Source organism: Microtus pennsylvanicus, chromosome 1 (assembly GCF_037038515.1).
Source record: "Microtus pennsylvanicus isolate mMicPen1 chromosome 1, mMicPen1.hap1, whole genome shotgun sequence".
Classification (NCBI taxonomy): Eukaryota; Metazoa; Chordata; class Mammalia; order Rodentia; family Cricetidae; genus Microtus; species Microtus pennsylvanicus.
The window spans coordinates 220,709,332-220,723,760 of record NC_134579.1 but is presented as its reverse complement, the minus strand read 5'-3'; positions in this window follow the sequence as shown (position 1 = coordinate 220,723,760).

The following is a 14,429-nucleotide window of genomic DNA, read 5'->3' as shown; positions in this document are numbered from 1 at the left end:
AATCACATCTGACTCAATAGGCAAGAAGCATATTATTTTAATTTATGTTTCTTACATTAATAAGGTTTATGTTTGATAATTTTTATGGTTTCATGGTTAATGCATATGCATGTATTTGTATTTCTTTTGTAATTGACACATTTTATTGTCTATTTTGTAAGGAGAACAATTTATTTTATGTGTAATATTCCTTTACACTGTGTGAGTATATGTCATTGTGATTGGTTTAATAAAAAAGCTAAATGGCTAGTAGCTAGGCAGGATTTTGGGGGCAGAGCAAATTTGGGAATGAAGAAGGGCAAAATCAGGGGAGTTGCAAAAAGACATGGAGAGAAGCAAGATGAACATGCTGTGCTGAAAGATGGTATCACCACATGGCAGAGATAAGAAATTGGGTTAATTTTATCTTGGAGAGAGCAGGGATATAAGAAACATACGTAAACATAATAAAGGCAATATACAGCAAGCCAACAGCCAACATCAATGAAGAAAAACTCAAAGTGATCCCACTGAAATCAGGAACAAGACAAGGTTGCCCACGCTTGACATATCTATTCAATAAAGTGGCATTTCTGACCCCGATGGAGAGTTTGGTCCTTCTAAGGACTTTATATGATTACAGTGGGTCTCTCGGATGACACCTTCACTTCAAATTCACTAACCTTAATCAGATTTCTAAATTCCCTTTTGCATACAGGGTCAGATACATATTCTACAGCTTAAGGGTTGATTATCTTAGGGAGCCATGACCTTATTTGGCCTCCTGTAGAAGAGAAGGAACAGTTTTCTTACAATAGTGATTACTTTTGCTCTCCCAGTTTCCCATTTCACAAACTCTATGATCTCTTTTAGTTAATGTAACTTTAAATCCCCCCATGTTCTCTCCAAATCTGGCATCAATATCTTAATCATCAAACTTGTGTGTTTTTTTATCTCTCTGTGTTAGATTGTGCCCCCAAACTGTCAGTCATACATTCTCATTGCAAGCAGGAAGCAAGGATCTCAAAGACCTGGCCAGCATGCAGATCCCTGTCTCCTGGAATCTTATTGACTACTCTTTCCCTTATCTGAAATGTCTGCTTTTCTGATCATCCATGCTTTCTTTTTGGAATTCTATAACTTCATACTTTTTTGTCCTGAAAATTTATTATTCTTAAATAATGCTTTTGAAAAATGTTATCTGCACTGTTCACCTAATTATATAAAAAATGTATGCATTGTAATGTTCTCTTTTATTTTTTTAATTTTGTTTACTTATTTTTAAAAAACTATCTTTTTTCATCTTAATACTAATCCCAGTTCCCATTCCCTCCCCTCCTGTTTCCTCCACCTTTCCTCCCATCCCACGCCCCATCCACTCCTCAGAGAGTGTAAGGCTTCAACAAAGTCTAGCATATTGCTTTGAGGCAGGACCAAGGCCCTCCCCACTATTTCTAGGCTGAGCAAGGTATCCCTCCAAAGAGAATGGGTTCCAAAATGCCAGCACAAGCAGTAGGGATAAATCTTGGTCTCACTGCCAGTGGACCCACAGTCTGCCCCAGCCATACAACTGTCACCCACATTCAGAGGACCTAGTTTTGTCCTGTGTCACTAACAGGCTGGAGTTTGTGGGCTGCTTTAGCTCAGGTAAGCTGTTTCAGTGGGCGTTTTAGCATTCTTTTTTTAAAAAAAATTATTAAATTAAAAAAAAAATCAATCCAAGTTCCCATTCCCTCCCCTCCTCCAATTTCCTCCACACACTCTCCCATTTCACCCCTATCCACTCCTCAGAGAGGGTAAGGCACATTGCTTTGGGGGAAGGTCCAAGGCCCTCCCTACTATATTTAGGCTGAGCAAGGTAAACATCCAAAGAGAATAGGATCCCAGAATGCTAGCACATGCAGGAGGGATAAATCCTGGTGCCACTGCCAGTGGCCCCTCAGTCTGCCCCAGCCATGCAATTGTCAACCACATTCATAGGTACTAGTTTGGTTCTATGCTTGTTCCTTCCCAGTCCAGCTGGAGTTGGTGAGCTCCCATTAGCTCATGTAGACTGTTTCAGTGGGTGAACCCATCATGGTCTTGGCCTCCTTGCTCATATTCTCAATCCTTCCACTCCTCAACTGGACTTTGGGAGCTCAGTCCAGTTCTCCAATGTGAATTTCTGCCTCTGTTTCCATCAGTTGCTGGATGAAGTTTCTATGGTGATATTTAAGGTGTTCATTAGTCTCACTACAGGCAAGTCAAGATTGGGTCCCCTTTCTTCTATTGATTAGGATCTTAGATTGAGTCATACTTGTGGATTCCTAGAAATTTCTCTAGAGCCAGGTTTCTGCTAACCCTATCATTGCTCCCTCAATAAATATATGTCTTTTCTTGCTCTTATCTCTGTCCTTCCTCCATCTCGACTATCCCATTCCCTCAAGTTTCCTTCAAACCCCCTTCTCCTCTCCTCTTTCCTTTCTATCCTCCCATCTACCCCCACCACTATGCTCCGAAGTTTTTCAGGTGATGTTTATCTGTTTCCAATTTCCATGTCGACCTATATGTGTTTTTTGGGGGGAAGGATTCACCTTATTACTTAGCTTCTCTAGGATCATTAACTATAGACTCAATGTCCTTTGTTTATACCTAGAATCCACAAATGAGTGAGCACATACCATATTCATCTTTTTGGGTCTGGGTTACCTTACTTACGATAGTGTTTACTACTTTTATCCATTTGCATGCAAAATTCAAGATATCATTTTTTTTTGTTGTTTTTTTTTTACCACTGAGTAGTACTCTAATGTATAAATGTGCTACATTTTATTTATCTATTCTTCAGTTGAGGGGCATCTAGGTTATTTCCAGGTTCTGGCTATTACAAACAATGCTGCTATGAACATAGCTGAACAAATGCCTTTGTAGTATGATAGCGCATTTTAGGGTCTAGGCCCAAGAGTGGTATTGCTGGATCCTGAGGTAGGTTGATTCCCAATTTTCTGAGAAACCACCATACTGATTTCGAAAGTGGTTGTACAAGTTTGCATTCCCACCAGCAATGGATGAGTGTTCCCCTTACTCCACAACCTCTCCAGCATAAGCTATCATTGGTGTTTTTTATCTTAGCCATTCTATCAGGTGTAAGATGGTATCTCAGAGTTGCTTTGATTTGCATTTCCCTGATGGTTAAGGATGTTAGACATTTCCAAAATGTATAAAGAAATTAGACATTTAAATTCCAAATAACCCAATTAAAAATGGGATCCAGAACTAAATAGAGAATTCCCAACAGAAGAATCTAAAATGTCCACAAGGTACTTAAGGAAATTTTCATCTTAATATTCTTATGTCCTTGTTTATCAAGGAGAGGAGAGTTTATTTTGGCTCATTGTCTGGGGTACAATCTATCATGGCAAACAAGTCTTGGAAGCAGGTGTTTGCTACAGCTGAAAACATTATATCTCCTGTTAGGGGCCAGAACAAAGACTTCCAGTGTTTAGTTTGCTTTTTCCTTTTGTATTCAACATAAGTTTCCATCCCATAAAAGAGTCATGTTCATATTTTCATAGATCTTCCTACTGTAGTTATCTTAATATAGATAATTCCTCACAGACAGAGGCAGAAGCTTGTGTCTTAGGTGAATCCAAATCTATATTATTATCACACCAAACCACAAAAATTTATTCTTCTACTTTCTGTAGGAAGAATGAATCCTCACTACTTTAATCTACATTAATATCATCATCTAGCATAAAGCAATAAATAGATGTTCAATTAAGACAATGGACTATCCTTCCCAATAAACCTTTCAACAAGTAGACTTATCTGTGGAAACATGTTACTCACATGTGACTCTTACCTAAATGTAACTCTTACTCCATGTGACTCTTACGTTTGTGTGACTCATATATGTTTTTGGCTTCTAAACTGGGTGCTCTTTTTCTGAAGGAAACAGTTCTGAGAACAATAGTTCTGAAGTTACTGGATTGCCTCTCTTATTACCGTTCCTTACTATCTTTCTTACCCTGAACATAATTAAGAGCATGATCAAAGCAATAGCTGAAGAACATTGTTTTGAAGAGGTTTGCTATTGGGCAGGAATGAATGCTGCCTTGATCCTGAGTGAGGGTGACCTCTGGTGGACACATTTCATTATGACGAGACATTGTTACTGTTCTGTTTGTTTTTAAATCTTTGTGCTAAATCATATATAGCATAAGATACATCATTGTATAATGATGAGTGTACAGTGTAGCTTTAAAACCACATTGATGTGCACCTAGTCTTATAGGTCTTTCACCTTATTAGGGTGAAACTGTAACTCATTAATATCAACTCTCTAACTTTCCACTGTATCTCCTGGCAATCCCACCCCCCTTTATGCATCTGAGTGTTCTAGTTACTGAATATAAGTGAATCGTGTGGTGTTTGTCATTCTGGCTTGTTTCATTCTTTCATTCATTCTTGGCATAATGTTCTAGGTTTTATCTGGGTTATAACAGCATTTATATTTCCTCCCTTTTGAAAACTGGATGGTATCCATTTTATGCACTAACTACATTTTGTATCTATTTATATTCATGAACTCTTTGCTTGTTCTCATCTTCAGGCTTCTATGGATACAGGTATAAAAGAGTATCTTTGATACTCTGATTTCAAGTTTTGGGTTTATACACACAAGTGAAAGATGTGAGATTGCTGAGTCGTGTGCTAATTATATTTTGAATTTTTGAGGAACCACCATACTGTTCTCTACAGCAACAACATCATTTTGTTTATGAATTAATCATATAAAATATTTCAACATTTTAACATTTTTCCAGTATTTTAGGGGGTTTAGTCACCTCAAAAGTATGGCATAATGTTTAATTTTAGTTTTATTGTTTATTCTATTATTCAACCCTTGAATTACTTGATGTTTTCTCCACTTCTTATGCCCCTAAATATATTTCTTATGTTACATTTTCTCTTGAATGTCATGCTACACTACCCTCCCCAAGTTCAACAAGTCTGGTTAGTCCATATTTCTGCACATCTATGTTCTATCTATAATACTATTTTACTTAGGCTCAAACCTTTGTCATTTTCAACCATCTGTATTATGTCAACCAATGATTTAGTATTTAAGTTTTCCTTGCTGATATTATTTGTTGAAGTCCATGAATTAAGAGTCACCAGGAATATGTCTCTAGTCAAACAAAGCTATATTTATCCAGCTTGTAGTATCAAAGAACACACTTGAGGAAAAAAGCATTTCAGTCGGAGGAATAGGGATCATTTACTTACTGGGTATGGTTTTAATTCTGTGAGGGATCATGGGTGTGTAGATAAGGTCATCGTTGGATGCTGTCAAGAATCAGGTACAATCCATGATTGGTGTTAATAATATTTTTTGAACTAAAGAGGAGAGAGATTAAGCAATGCTAGGTTCATAGGTGAGATAACAATAAACATCCCCATAGGAGAAAGGTGGAATTAGCAATGGGATGGAAAACAGCGTTTTGTGTTCAGGGAACGCCCTTGCTCTGGTCTGGATCTCAGCAGAACGAGGTGCACTGACACTTTGCCATTGTGAGCTTTGCAGTCTATTGATTTCTCTCCCTCGATTCATTCTCCTTCTATGCACAGCCACTTTAACTCCTCTTGTTCTCTCACCCTGCCACTCCATAGCGCATTGCTCATTCGGTGAGTAATTTACCTAGCCACTTTTCTTTTTTAATTTTCATTTTTTAAAAAAGAAACTATCTTTTCTCATTTTACATGCCAAATTCATTTCTCCCTCCATCCCCTCTTCCTGCTCCCTCCATATCCCTTCTTCCCTCATTGCACCCCTCATTGACTCCTCAGAAAGGGTAAGGCTTCCCATGGTGAGTCAACAAAATCTAGCCACATTGCTTTGAGGCAGGACCAAGGCCCTGCCCACTATAACTAGACTGAGCAAGGTAGCCCTCCAGAGAGAATGGGTTCCAAAAAGCCAGAAAAAGGACTAGGGATAAATTTTGGTCTCACTGACAGTGGCCCCACAGTCTGCCCCAGTCGTACAACTGTCATCTACATTCAGAGGGCCTAGTTTGGTCCTATGCTGGTCCTCTCACTGTCAGGCCTGGGTTGGGAGGCTTCAATTAGCTCAGGTAAGCTGTTTTAGTGGGTATCCCTTCATGGTCTTGACCTCTTTGCTCGTATTTTCACTCCTCCCCCTCTCAACTGGACTTTGGGAGCTCAACCCAATGCTTCCTGTGGTTCTCTGTATCTGCTTCCATAAATTGCTGGATGAAGGTTCAATGGTGACATTTAAGACAGTCATCAAGGGGCTGGAAAGATGTCTCAGAGGTTAAGAGAACTAGCTGCTCTTCCAGAGGACCTGGGTTCAATTCCCAGCACCCACAGGGCAGCTCACAACTGTCTATAACTCCAGTTCCAGGGAAACTGACACCTTCATACCAATGCACATAAAATATAATTAAATGTTGTTGGGGTTTCTGTCTTGACCAGTTCTTGCACTCGTTAAGTCCCAAAGAAATCACACAAAGGTCTACATTAGTTATAAACTGATTGGCCCAGTATCTCAGGCTTCTTATTAACTCTTTCAACTTATATTAGCCCATTATTCTTATCTGTGTTAGCCACATGGCTCAGTATCTCATTTGGCAGGGCATTCACATCTTGCTTCTTCTTTGGCTGGGACAGGACTGCAGAGGAATGGGCTTCCTTCTTCCCAGAATTCTCCTGTTCTCATTGACCCATCTCAACTTCCTGTCTAGTTGTCCTGCCTATACTTCCTGCCTATTGGCCAATCAGCATTTATGTAAAATATAATTGACAGAATATAGACCATTGTCCCACACCAATTAAATAAATTTAAAAAAAAAGATAGTTTTCAGTCTGACTACTGGGCAAAGCCAGTTGTCCACTATTGCTTAGGGTCTTAGCTGGGGTCATCCTTGTGGATTCATGGGAATTTCTCTAGTGCTAGGTTTCTCGCTGGCCCCCAAATAGCTCCTTCAATCATGATATCTCTTTCCTTGTTCTCCATCTCCTCACCTTCTGTCTTCCCTTCCCCCTACCCCATGCTCACAATTTTCTCAGGAGATCTTGTCTATTTTCCCTTCCCAGGGGGATCTATGTATGTTTTTCTTAGGGGTCTCATTCTTACTTAACTTCTCTGGGATTGTGGACTATCCTTTACAGCTAGTATTCACTTATGGGTAGGTACAAACTATGCTCATCTTTCTAAGTCTGGGTTACCTCACTTAAGATGATGTTTTTCTATTTCCATCCATTTGCGTGCAAATTTTAAGATGTCATTTTTTTTTACCACTGAGTAGTACTCCATTGTGAAAATGTATCACAATTTCTTTGTTCACTCTTCAGTTGAAGGGCATATAGGTTGTTTCCAGGTTCTGGCTATATGAATAATGCTACTGTGAACATAGCTGAACAAAAGTCCTTGTAGTATGGTTGAGCATTCTTTTTTTTTTTTTTTTTTTTTTTGGTTTTTCGAGACAGGGTTTCTCTGTGGCTTTGGAGCCTGTCCTGGAACTAGCTCTGTAGACCAGGCTGGTCTCGAACTCACAGAGATCCACCTGCCTCTGCCTCCCGAGTGCTCGGATTAAAGGCGTGCGCCACCATTGCCCGGCCGAGCATTCTTTAGGTATGTGTCCAAGAGTGGTATTTCTCAGTCCTGAGGTAAGTTGATTCTGATTTTCTGAGAAATTGCCAAACAGAGTGGTTGTACAAGTTTGCATTCCCACCAGCAGTGAAGGAGTGTTCACCTTACACTGCATCCTCTCCAGCATAAGCTATCATTTGTGTTTTTGATCTTAGTAATTTTGACAGTTGTAAGATGGTTCTGGTAGAATTCTGCACTGAAACCATCTGGCCCTAGATTTTTTTTTTTGATTGGGACGCTTTGATGATGGCTTCTATTTCCTTGCAGGTTATAGGTTTATTTAAATTGTTCCCCTGGTCTTGATTTAATTTTGGTATGTGGTTCCTATTCAGAAAATTGTCCATTTCTTTCATATTTTCAAATTTTGTAGAGTACAGGTATTTGTAGTATAACCAAATGATTCTTTGGATTTCCTCAGTGTCTGTTGTTATCTCCTCCTTTTCATTTCCAAATTTGCTAATTTGGATGTTCTCTCTCTGTCTTCTGGTTAGTTTGGATAAGGGTTTGTCTATATTGTTTGATTTTCTCAAAGAACCAGATCTTTGTTTCATTGATTCTTTGTATCTATTTAATCAATTTCTGCCCTCAATTTGATTGTTCCTTATTATCTAGTCCTCCTGGGTGAGTCTACCTCTTTTTGTTCTAGAGCTTTCAGGTGTGCTGTTAAGTTGCTAGTGCGAGATTTCTTCACTTTCATTATGTAGTTATTAGTATTATGAACTTTCTCAGCACTGCTTTCATAGGATCCCACAGGTTTGGGTAGTTGTGCCTTCATTTTTGTTGAATTATAACAAGTCTTTAGTTTCTTTCTTATTTCTTCCTTCACCCAGGGGTGATTTAATTCAGCACTATTTAATTTCCACGACTTTGTAAGTTTTCTGCAATTAGTGTTGTCACTGAATTCTAACTTTAAACCATGGTGATCCAATAAGATATAGAAAGTTATTCCAGTTTTTTTGTAACTGCTGAGGTTTGCTTTGTTACCAAGAATGTCGTTAGTTTTAGAGAAGGTTCCATGAGGAAATAAGAAGAAAGTATATTCTTTTGTGTTTGGGTGAAATGTTATAGAGATGTCTGTTTAGTCCATTTGAGTCATGACATCTGTTAATTCTCTTTATTAAGTTTCTGTCTGCTTGACCTGTCTATTGGGGAGAGTGAGGTGTTGATGTGTCCTAATAATGTGTGTGTGGCTTGACGTGCAATTTAAGCTTTAGTAATGTTTCTTTTACATATGTGGATGCTCTTGTATTTGGGGCATAAATGTTCAGGATTGAGACTTCATTTTAATGTATTTTTCCTGTGATGAGTATGAAGTGTTCTTCTCCATCTCTTTTGATTGATTTTTGTTTGAAGTCTATTTTGATAGATATTATGATAGCTACACCCACTTATATCTTGGATCCATTTGATTGGAAAATCTTTTCCCATCCCTTTGCTCAAGTAATGCCTGTATTTGAAGTCGAGGTGTGTTTCTTGTATACAGTAGAAGGATCGATCCTGCTTTCGTATCCGTTATGTTAGTCTGTGTCTTTTTATAGGTGAATTGAGTCCATTAATTTTAAGAGATATTAATGTCCAGTGATTGTTAATTCCTGTTATTTTTTTTTTTTGGCGGTAGTGTCTGTGTGTTTCCCTTCTTTGGGGTTTGCTGGTGTGAGGTTATCTGTTTCCTGTGGGCTTTTGCATGCAGTTCGTTTCCCTGGGTTGGAACCTCTTTTCAGGTGCTTTCTGAAATGTTGGGTTTGTGAATAGGTACTGTTTAAATTTGTTTTGTCATGGAATACCTTGTTTTCTCCATTGATGGTGATTGAAAGCTTTACTGAGTATAGTAGTCTGGGCTTGCATCCATGGTCTCTTAGTGTCTACAGCACATCTGTCCAGGACCTTTTGGATTTTATGGTTTCCATTTAGAAGTTGGGTGTAATTCTGATAGGTCTACCTTTATATGTTACTTGACCTTTTTCCTTTGCAGCTCTTAATATTCTTCATTTATTCTGTATGTTTTGTGTTTTATTATATGGTGAGGAAACTTTTTTTGGTCCAATTTATTTGATAGTCAGTAATATTTTTGTACCTTCATAGGTCATATCCTTGTTCAGGTTGGGCAAGTTTTCTTCTATGAGTTTGTTGAATACATTTTTTGCCTTTGAGTTGGAGTCCTTCTTCTTCTTTTGTCTCTATTATTATTAGGTTTGGTATTTTTATGGTGTCTCAGATTTCCTGGATGTTTTGTGTTAAGAATTTGTTGCATTTATCATTTTCTATGACTGGTGAATGTATTGCCTCTATAGTATCTTCAACATTTGAGATTCTCTTTTTCATCTCTTGTATTCTGTTGGTTATGCTTGCATTGACGGTTCCTGTTCATTTACCCAGTTTTTTCCATTTCTGGAATTCCCTTGGTGTGTGTGTGTGTGTGTGTGTGTGTGTGTGTGTGTGTGTGTGTTGCCTCTAGTTCAGTTTTCTAGTCTTAACTGTTTCCTTTGCCTTTTTGATTGCTTTTTCTTGGTTTTCTTGATTTTCTTTAAGAGATTTATTGATCTCTTCCATTTTTTATTTGTCTTTTCTTCCATTTCTTTAAGGGAATATTTCATTTCCTCTTTAAGGATCTCTATCATCTTCACGAACTTATATTTAATATTGTTTTCTTCTGCTTCTTCTGGGTTAGGATGGTCAGGTCTTTCTGTTGTATGATCCCTGGCTTTGGCATTACCATGTTGCTTTTTAAATTGTTGAATTTCTACATTGGCACTCCCCATTTCTCCCTCCAATTGGTGCCCTCAGTGTCAGTGTCTTTGCTTCTTGGTCCAATCCTTGCATTTGTTCCCTGTGTCTTAGAGACCAACTGAGGTCTCCCTTGGCTTGCTCTCTTGGTCTGCAACCTGTACTTCAGAGTTCCTCTAAGGTCACAGGGGATGGGCAGATTTGGGAGTGGGCCTTGTAGCTTACAGAGTCTGATGGATGTGGGTTGTTAGAGTAGCCTATCTTCAGTAAGCTTGCCTGCTGGCTGGCTAATGAAGCTGAGGCAGGTGGAGGAGGGGGTCAGGGTTTTGTCCCTGTACTGAGTGCCTAGAGCATGGGGTGCCCAGTTGACTGGCTGATCACTCACCTCTTGGTCTGCTGTGTGCATTTTCAGCCTGTCTTAGCCTCTTTTGCTCAAAAGATTATAATCAGTTTCCCTTGTTTGATGAAAATGCCCATGTCCTTTCCCATAAAATTCAAGGAATTCCATAATATAGTTTCAGTGTAGTACTTCTAGTTATTCCCTTACCTTCTTTTTCAATGTTAGCTTTTAAGTTAAACACATCTATTTTCCTTTTATTATGCTATTGAAGGCTTGTTATGCTTCTTTTATATAAAGATTCTGGTAGTCTAGTAACAGCAAAACACACACACACACACACACACACGAGCCTTGGAGCATAGTTACTAAATCTACATCTGAAGTCAGAATATGGATAACAGCAGTGTTTTTTTTTTCCCACAGTGATAATGATAATAGAGAGGAGAATAGCAGGGTACAAATAATCTGATGAGAAAATAGGAAAGGGGGAGTTTTAGTTTGGGTTCCTATGGCTGAGATGAAATAAATCATAACCTAAAAGAAAGTTGGGGAGGAAAGGGTTTATTTGGCTTACACCTCTATCTCATCATTGAAGGAAATCAGGACAGAAACTCAAGCAGGGCTGGAACCTGGAGGTAGGAGCTGATACAGAAGCCATGGACAGGTGCTGCTTATTGGCTTGCTTCTCAAGGTCTGCTTATCCTGCTTTCTCACAGAATCCACAATGGGCTGGGTCACTCCAAAGAATCACTAATGAAGAAAATACCCTTCTGCTCCATCTTCTTATTCCAGATTCTCTCCTCTCAGAGAACTTTAGCTGTGTTGAATAGACCTAACACAGTTTAGCATAGAGAACTCTTTAGGGAGGGAGAGGGAAGTAAATGCAGAAGAAGGTGGGAAGAAGATACAGGGGAATGCCATGATGCTATTGATCTGATAGTGGAAATGAGAAAGGGGCCTCCTTAGGGAAAGGAGAGATGCATAAATACAGGATAAGGAGTTAGGCAGGTAAAATAACAATATGAATGGCTGAAAAAAAACACAAGTTATACCACTAACTATCTAATAACTATAATGCATGTAATCTCATGTATATCTAAATATATTTTTTTTAAAAAATAAATTTATTCATCTATTTTACATTGGTACTACAGTTTCCTCTTCTTGCTCCCAGTCTTCTCACCCTCATTTCCCCTCTATTCTCACTCTCCAATCCCCCTCCTCCACCTCTGTCCAGGAAAGGGCAGTTGTCCCATGAATAAACATGGCATATCAAGTTACAGTAAGACTAAGTACCTCCCAATGCATTAACTCTGGGCAAGACAACCCAGTATGAGGTAGAGAGTCCCAAAAGTTAGCAAAAGAGTCAGACACGGCCCATGTTCCCACTGCTAGGAGTCCCACAAGAGGATCAAGCTACACAACTGTAACATATGCAGAGTGCCTAGGTCAGTCCCATTTAAGCTTTCTGGTTGTCATTTCTGTGAGCCCCCATGATCCCAGGCTAGTTGATTCTGTGAACCTTCTTGTGTTGTCCCTGAAACCCTGCCTCCCACAGTCCCCTCTCCTCCTCTTCTGCGGGAATCTTCAAAATCTGCTCAATGTCTGCATCCGGGCTGAACAATGCCCTTATGATGACATTTAGGCCAGGCATCAATGTGGTCACAGACTATGATATCTGCTATATAGTTTTAGTGATCTTTTCTCATCTGGGCTAATTGCGCTCACTCCAAGAGCCAAAGACCATCTAACAAAACTAATACTGCACATGAGAAGCCTTCTTTTGAGTTGTTGGCCAAGGCTTTCTAAGTGACTCTCTAAACAGCCTATTTCTGGTGCACTTAGTTACCCTCCAGTGCTGGAAGGTAAGACCCTATTGCTGAAGACACCATGTACTTCAGAAACAAACAAATGTCCCTGAACTGGAACTGACCTGAGTGCCTCCTTCTTGAGTAGTAGCTTTCATGGTCCAGGAGGTACATGTGAGCTTTCAGAGGAGGGGGGCAACCAACAGTCTGCAAGAACTCTCATATTAGCTTGTTGTTGAAATATAATCACACGCAAGCCATAAGAATATAGCTTAATTTTTGCAAGGTAATCATATTCTTATAACTACCAGATTAAGAAACAGAAACTTGTTACCTTTAGATTTTTTTAAATTACAACTTTATCATAAAAATATGTTCTGAGTTTGAAATTGTAAATTATTTATGCTTATTTAAAATTATATACATGAGATATGGTGTATTCTATATTAGGTATTTTTTGATGTCCAATCTATATGAGTATCTGCAAGTATCAAAATCATATTTATTATAATTGTTATATAGTCATTTATGCATGTATATGTATATACACATGTATATGTATATATAGTAAATATTGAAGGTAGAGAAATGAGAGGCCTCTATCAGTTCCTAAAGCTGACCCTGAGTCTCCTGGCCTTCACTCTCTTGTTGGCCATCTCTTTCTTATTTTCTGAGACATCTGACTGATTAGCTCCATCTAAATGTGTAGATTCTTACAATGAATACTTTGATAGGCCTATGGAAGTAGAATTGATTAACAGAGAGATTTATATTCATGACTTTATATGGTTAAAGTCTTCTAATGCCACATGAAAACATGGTAGAACCACTCTCAAGCTTAGAGTTGTAAGGATTACTGTAGAAATGAATTCTCAATTCTAAGTATGCATGACAAAATACTGCTAATAAAAAGCAACCTCGGTACTATCTAAGTCATCTGGTTCATGTCACATGTTTGTATAGGCCATAACTAAGCACAATAACTTATGGGTTATAACTAATGAATAATATCATCAGAGGTCTATTTCTACAAGGAAAATCTGCATCCAGTCTAGTTTGTGCCACTTTCCAGTAATCTGAAGCATTTGGGAATAATAACTGATAATAACTAATGCCTCTCCTTTTGATGGTCTGTTTTCTTATGAGCAGCTTTAGTTGAATTAAACTAAGAATTTCTGACTGAGGTCTGTGGTGATTGGAATGAGAACTGTTCTCCCATAGGCTGCAGTATTTAAATACTTGGCCTTAGCTGGTCCTGCTGTCTGAGGTGATTTAGGGAGTGCAGATATGCTGGGGGATGTAGGTTATTGAGGGTGACCTTTGAGAGTAAAAAGCCTCGCACTACTTCCAGCTCACACTGTGCTTTATGTTCCACCTTGAATATGTAAACTCTCAGCTTCCTGCTCCTGTTTTCATGCCTGCCATTTCCTGCCATGATCCTTCACTATGATGGACTCTTTTCCCTCTGGAACTGTACGTCAAAATCAACTCTTCCATAAATTGTTTTTGGTCATAGTGTTTTGTCATAGCAACAAAAATGTAACTAGTCCAGCATTCTTTTCATTATACAGGTCTGTATAACCCCTCTGCCTTTCAGGAGTTGAAGATGGACACTACAAAGAAATACCACACAAACTCAGAATTGAGTTTAGTAAAGGGTTATTTATTTATGGGTAGACTCACAGATCACAGTCCTCTGCTCAAAAGGGTGAACAGCAACTGAATCCAGGAGCCAGAAGAGAGGGGGCAGGGAGAGAGGGAGGGAGAGAGAGAGAGAGAGAGAGAGAGAGAGAGAGAGAGAGAGAGAGAGAGCTTTACATCAACATTTATAGTATAAGAGGCCACGCCCAAGTGGGCAGGTAACTTAAAGGCTACTGGCTGAAGGATTTCCTACAGCAAGGAGTGAGGGCTTAGGACTCAGAAT